Genomic DNA, 7,116 nt, shown 5'->3' with positions numbered 1-7,116 from the left:
CTGTGCACTGCATCTTTCAGCATTTAATTGAAATACTCAGATTAAAAATGTGATTTTTCTAAAAATTTCACGATAAGCTGATGCTATTGCAAGAAAAGATTAATTTATAGAACTGCCTGTGTTTGTGAAGTTAGAATTTAAGGCGACTTTCAGGGAAACTCATCAGGATTGCATGTGGATGGCTTTAATTGTTTTTTATTCATTCTAAGAAAAAAAAAAAAATCTTCCTTCAAGTTTGGAAAATGCATTTAGGATGAGGTGAAACACTGTTAACAAATGAGGAAATGTAATAAATTTATGAAATTATTTGGCTTACAGTGACAATGTTTTGATAGTAGCTGAAGGAGAAGCACTGGGGTCATGAAATGAGGCTGGTCCAAAAGGTCTGGGCCGGTTCAAGCAGGAGCGGATCCGGACGGGTGTGTTGGGAATCCGATCTGCCATGACAAGCTGTAAGGATCCATGAGAGAAGATCACCAGGAGGAATGTGTCTAAATAATTTACCACAGATCCGTTCCCTCTCAGGTTTTAGGTTTTGAAAGTGAAATCTTCTCTTTAACTCGGTACTAAAATATATTTATTTACATGCCGCATGTAGCACAGATTTACGACAAATGTCACCTTAACGCACATAGAAAAAAGAAAACAGTGTGAAAGGCCATGACCGGGGATGTGAAAAGAGAGTAGAAACATGTAAAAGACAGAACCACTGACCCGTGAAGATGCTCTATGTTAATAAATAAGAAGTTATTAGTAGCAGCAGCTCTTCTAGTGCCTTCATTTGAGAGAAAAACACAGCCAGTGTCAAGATCTTCTACCCTGAAAAACAAGAGTACACAGAGTTAGTGGCAACGTTAGCTTAACTGTTTGGTCCAGGAGAGAAACAGCATGAAAAATAAATCCAGCTCCACGATAGAAAGAGAACGTGAAATTATTGGCCGCCTTGTCTTCTAAAGAAAACAACACAAAAAGTTAACGACAACAATAGTTGCAGATAACACATAACTGGAGAGTAATATGAGTAGCACAGTGATGAAAATGGGAAAGTTTGTCCTTTAGCCTAAACTTACAACAGCGTACGTAGATTGCATAATGACACATCATCTAAATGGGTCGTTGTTTAAGGCAACATGCGGAAACGTTATGGGATATTTTAACATCCTCCAACAATAGATGTCGGTTGTTAGCTGACGTGGCATTAAACTAGGACAAGAATCAACAGTGGGTTTGATTATCTCTGTCATCTGTTGGTTGGGCAATCCAATAATTGCAGCCAACAGGAAGTTTTAAGATAAATTGCAAAGTCTGTAAGAAGGACATTTTCCCAGCGGTGAAACACACCCTGCATTGTACTCTGCTGCACTGTTTTAAAGCACAACAATAAGTAGGCACATTTGATTAAAGCCACCAAAAGTAAACTTTACATGAGTCCTTAGGTATTTCTTTCAAACAGGTTTGGAAATGAACAGCTAAACAAATAAAAGCAGGCTTGTGCGAAACAGAGCGATCCATTCATGTGCAGAGTTGCTGCAAATTCAGAAAATAGGGGTATTAGTCAAGAAAGGTTGGATTTGACTTTTTTATCGCTCTGTGTGCTCCAGTTCGCACAGGGAACATTTCCTTGGCAGTGGAATAAATGGATTAGATCGAACACACAAACAAATGTGCACATAAAATTCTGCCTGTACAAACAGCTAAGAAAACAACAACAACAAAAAGGAGGTTGGTGATTATCTTGAACACATTTGCAAAGAGAAAGTTCAGCTAAGGTCCAACAAATTCACGCAAAGATGACCCAGGCATGTCAGTAAATTAAAAGCGGTTGGAAATCTCCCAGAGCTGCTTTAAAAGCAGAACAGCTGCCAGAACTGAAGCTATTAAATATCGCCCAGGCAAGATGCCCAAACCCTGTCATTCTGAAACCGTAAAAAAGGTTGAAGCAACCAACATCCTCTTGCTTCATATAAATTAGAAATTCATGTTCACAGAAGTGAAGCAGTCCTAAACTTTCACACAAATCGTTTAGGAGAAATGTTGACGTTGGAAATATCAGATTTTTCCTCTAAACTCACTTTTGTTTTTGCATCCAACACTTCGTATGGAGTGCCTGAAAACTGTTTGCACTCTTCATGTTACATCCAAAAGCCCAAATGTGTGGTTATGCGATGCTAAGTGGCAGACCGACATCATTTTGAAGTGGAAGAAAAACATACTTTTTAAACAGTTTTTACAAATAAATATCTCAAAGTAACATTACAGGATTTTGTATTTAGCCTCCAAAGCTTCTTGAGGTTTATCTGTACCATATTTGTACATTGAAAGACTGCTCTGTTCTAACAACGTCCAGCTTATGTCCAAGTGGATTTTGGTCTGGACTTTGACTGGACCATTTTCTACGTGAATGTGAAATGAGCTTCAGCTCTGGGTGGATGTTTGGGGTAACAGTCCTCTAAGAAGATAAAGTTTGGTTCTGATCTTCAGTCTTTTGCAGCTTTTTTACAGGAAAAAAATATTTTTCCACAGTATGATGCTGCCACCATTGTGTTTTACCAAGGGTTGCTGCATTCAGAGTGTTGCGCAATTTTAGCTTTCTGACATTTATATCATTTTCCATGTAACAAAAAGCACATAATCTTATAACTGGATCTATAATTAGATTAAATTACACACATGTTGATTCTTGATTTAGTGTTCTTGCAAATGGTTGGTTTTTGCAGTAAAGTTGATGCCATATTTTTACATATCTTTCCTTGTAAGTCATTTTAAAAAGCAAGCATCCTTTTCTTTTTGCTTCGGAGTAGAAATAAAACACAGCTCTGATTTGGCAAGTTTAGAAACAACTGAATATCTGAGGTTTTCAACATGAGAAAAATCGAAACAAACAATAAGAAAAGCTAAAAAAATTATCTCTAGCAATTTTGGAAAGCACTCAGTTTCAACTGTGATTCAGCATGTGTTCCCAGGAAATTCACCCCCCCCCCCTAAGATGACTAACACAAAGCGTTCTCCCAGTGGGAAACTGTTTAGACAAATGGTTTGGCACCAAGACATAAACATCTGTCAGAAATACCACAAACCAAACACACAGCAGATAGCTGATAGTCATTGAGATGAGAAGAAAGTGTGAACAAGATTCATTAATACCTTCTCAGTGCGCAGCGTATCATGTTCTTTCAACTGCTTTCTTTCTTTTTCTCTGGCAGTTTTATTTATATTTTCCTCCATTTAATGAATTAAATTGACATAATATGTGCTACCTTGTCTGCTGTGGCAGGACCTTATTTCACCTGCCTCCCTTTGCACAATAAGTTGTCCAAATCTCCAATCTGCTACTAGTTAAGCCTGGTGGGATGAAGCTCATTAGCATGATTAAAATCTTTTACTGGAAAACCTGTATTCTTCTGGGAAATACAGTTTATTTTAGCCAATTCTTCTGAAAACAATAGACTTCTGATGGGTCTCTTTTTTCGCTCCAGCAAATTTAGAAACTAACTTTGGATGAGGTCCAGATGACATGTTCAAACTGTGCACAGACTGCACACCGATAAATCCCTGAGAGAGTTCACCACTTCTCTTCCTGCAGGATTGTGAAACATGAGCTGCTCCTCCACAGCACACACTTTTATAAACTCATAAAAGGCCAGGTTTAGTTAAAAGCATGAAATGACAATGCAAGTAAGTTTCTCATCCAGATGATTCTCATCTGGATCCAAAATAAACAAGAAAGCCGTTTGACTTAGTTCGAAACCTCTATAAACAGAAACAATCTTTCTGGGAACGATCCCGCATGTGTGTTCTGCTCTCTTTCTTTTGTTTGATAGGTTTCAGCATGTCAGAAAAAAAAGAGCAACAGCAAAGAATTTCTCAACACTCTTGTGAACAGAAGTATATATATATATATATATAAATCCCCCATCAACATATGTTGTGGGTTGACTCTGGTTCTTTTCCCTGCAGCTAACTATGAGAGCCACCAGGTGGCGCATGTGTGCTTTCCAAAGCCACTTCTGTTACATGGCTGAGAAAATGAGGATTTCTGAAGAAGCTGAGAGAATTATAAGAAGGCAGGAAGTAAGAAAGAACTAGAAGGCAGGAAGTAAGAAAGTGCAAGTTTACGGTACAGTAAATATTCCAGGTTTTTAAGCTCTGACCTCATCGCTGATTATCCAGTATAAATGTCCGGGAACTTCATCAAAACTTAACAAGTCACTAGTCATCATTAGCTGAACTGTAATCAATATCAATATAATTTGAAGTGTTCTCTTTTGCAACAATTTCAGCGTCTTTTCTTGCAGTGGAAACTGTAAGCATCTAATTATTTCAAAGATAATTCCATAAACTTAATTGAAATAAATTGATGGGAATGCACGCTTTAACAGTGAGTTTGCTTAGAAAAAATTAATTCTCCACCCACTTGAGTCTCTGTTTGGAAAAAATATACAAAATTATTTATCATAAAAGTATATGAAAAGTAAACAAAAAAAAAAAAAAAAAAAATCACTCACTGTATTGCTGAAAACTAAAATATCTCCTCGTCTTCAGCTTCCCGACAAACAACTGAGGTTTTTGGGACAAAAGTGATAATCCTGGTATTTGAAATCAAGCTCAATGTGAGAAATCCCAGGCGGAGCACTGAAGGGAGATGAGAATCAATCATAGGAAAGCAGTGGACTGGATAGAAAATGACTAGGCTAAATGTGAAATGACAGATAAATTTAGGAAAATCTTTATCTCTTATATTATTCACAGGTTTGTATTCTCCAGCTCAAAATCGTCACTTTATCACATTGGAAGAGTTTGAGCCCATGAGTTTTGCCATCTCTTCCTTTTGGTTCAGAGTAAGAGTGCCTCAGGAAAGACCAGGAAACCAGACTGAACAAGCTACAGCTAGACCTGTTTGAACCTACCAGGAAGACAGCTTTCACTGTAATGTGACACTCAGAGGAGACTCCGGGGCAGACTGGCAACTCACTGGAGCAGCTACACATCCCCTCTGACCCGGGAACGCCTGGGAGTCTCAGATAATAGGCTGGAGAGAGCCGCAGGGGCCGGGGATGTCTGGGTTTTCTTTCTGAGATCAATAGTTGGAAATAGGAGTGGATCACATAATATGTCACAATATGTATTTTTATTAAACAAAATCCCTCACATAAAATTTGTTGAACATGAAATATATTTATTCAAGTCCAAAAATAATACACAAAACAATTTTAGCTGTTTTGTTTTCAGTAATTTGGTCACACGTTTGTCTGGGTTTAATCCCAAATGACATCTTTACAATTGTTAAACTTCTACAGTGACGATGAACGGATCAGACTATTTATTCTCTGGTTCATTATCCACTGACCTGTGCGTGCAAGTCTAAGAGCGTGTGTGTCGGGATGAAAAGCAAAAAAAAAAAAAAAAAAAAAAATTCAGACGATTGAAAATGTTTCTCACCTACATGGAAGGCAGAAGATTCTGTGCAAACCTGTGACCTGCTATTGGTTCTTGATCAGAACCGGGTCACAGACTAATGAGCTCCACTGCTGCTTTAAGAATCAGGTGCTTTAATCTCACCCACAAATTTGATCAAACGGCTAAATAAAAAAATCCTTTACTTGATTCAACATTAGATTCACATACAAAGTCCTTCAGTATATTTGTGTGTTCTCTAAAACTTATTAATTGTGTGACTTGATGACATTTTGATTTTGACATTGATATAAAAGAAATAATTGGTCATTCATTTATTCCATGTAAACAAGTGCTTGAAATTACAACAACCAATGTACTGACCGTCGAAACCAACCAAACTAAAGAACAAAAAATATATATTTCTTTTGTCTATAAATCCCAATTGCATTTCCAAATAGGCATTTTAAAAAGTCTTTTTCTTTTCCTATTAGATAAACTTTAAGACTGAAAATGTGTGCTGTGCAGTAAACTGAGCAATTGTGTTTGGGAATTTTGTAATTTTTTCCCCCAAGTTGCCAACAATCCTACGTCAGGATCTTGATGAAACTTGCTGTAATTTTAACAGCAGTCTCTAAAACTAATTGGTGAACAGAAACTGACGCCCCGGATTCATTGATCTAATAAGTCACAGAGGAATAACCAGCTAATTAATCGTGATTTTATTTTGAAAGGTTATGCAGCGCTCTTTGAGGCCCATCAGTTTGGTTGATTGTTGACTGAGCGACTTTGCAGCTGAAAGCACTTTGTTAAATCTTCTAAGACACAGACTAAGAAAAAGGAAATATAAAATACCAACAGTGGCTACTGAAATTGGAGGTGTTTTCCATCTGATTAAGTATTTTATTCTCAAAGTTCTTGATCAACCTTCCTTAGAAAATTCTCAAACAGTAATCATCATCATTTCTGCTTAATCCTCTAGTCGTGTAAACAAGACAGTGTTTATGTCTGACACGACGCACAGACATGATGCAGCACTTTCAGTGTTGGCTACAAACCAGAACACGATCCTCCGTTATCCGACTCGGCTGTTTCCTTTCTTTGAACGGATGGAGATCACAGATGGATGCCTGGGGCTCTGCCCCTGCGAACATGAAACCCCCTCGCCAGCAGAGCAGCTACGAGTCAGCAGGATGTTGACATTATTCAGTGCGTCGACAGGCCCGTGCAGGGAGTCCGCTCTCATCAACACCAGTATTAGATGCTGACATGGAAAGCTGAGCCATCAGAATCCCTGCAAAGAGTCTTGGAAGAATGAGCGCTACGCACTTTCATGCTTTTTGGTGCTGTCTGCAGTCGGTGATTAATGCAAAAGGAGCAATGCTATCTTATGCACACAATGTGGGAACATTGAATAGTGGAAATGTTACCTGACCAGGAAAGACCTCGGTTCTTGGGAAAAGTCCTGTAGAGTCTCGTATGACCTTAAATACACTGCAAAACCACAACATTCTTCAAGGTGTGATTTAACTTATAATATGGGAAAAATGTCTTATTCCATTGGCAGGTTATTTTCCTTAGACCATCTGTTGCCGCCTCCATCCGGCTCATCTGTTGCATGTACTCTGCGTTGTGTTAAGACAGGAACCAGCAGTCGAGGACCACTGGACCACAGGCAGGTTTATTCTGTTCAAAACAAAAACACTCTCAGCACAGCAGTTC

At 38.3% G+C, this 7,116-nt stretch overlaps 1 long non-coding RNA gene across 1 annotated transcript; it reads right to left on the bottom strand.

Annotated features, from left to right (window-relative positions):
- Positions 1 to 239: 239 nt before the first annotated feature.
- On the bottom strand, positions 240 to 4,626 carry LOC108166775 (uncharacterized). The gene is made up of 3 exons (XR_001777139.1): positions 4,506 to 4,626; positions 715 to 819; positions 240 to 450 (listed from the first exon to the last, which is right to left on the bottom strand). It is a non-coding gene; the product is annotated as an uncharacterized LOC108166775 (long non-coding RNA).
- Between the last annotated feature and the right edge of the window lie 2,490 nt (positions 4,627 to 7,116).

The sequence above is a fragment of the Poecilia reticulata genome, linkage group LG12 (genome assembly GCF_000633615.1).
Source record: "Poecilia reticulata strain Guanapo linkage group LG12, Guppy_female_1.0+MT, whole genome shotgun sequence".
Taxonomy (NCBI): domain Eukaryota; kingdom Metazoa; phylum Chordata; class Actinopteri; order Cyprinodontiformes; family Poeciliidae; genus Poecilia; species Poecilia reticulata.
This window is presented reverse-complemented; position numbering and strand designations above follow the sequence as displayed.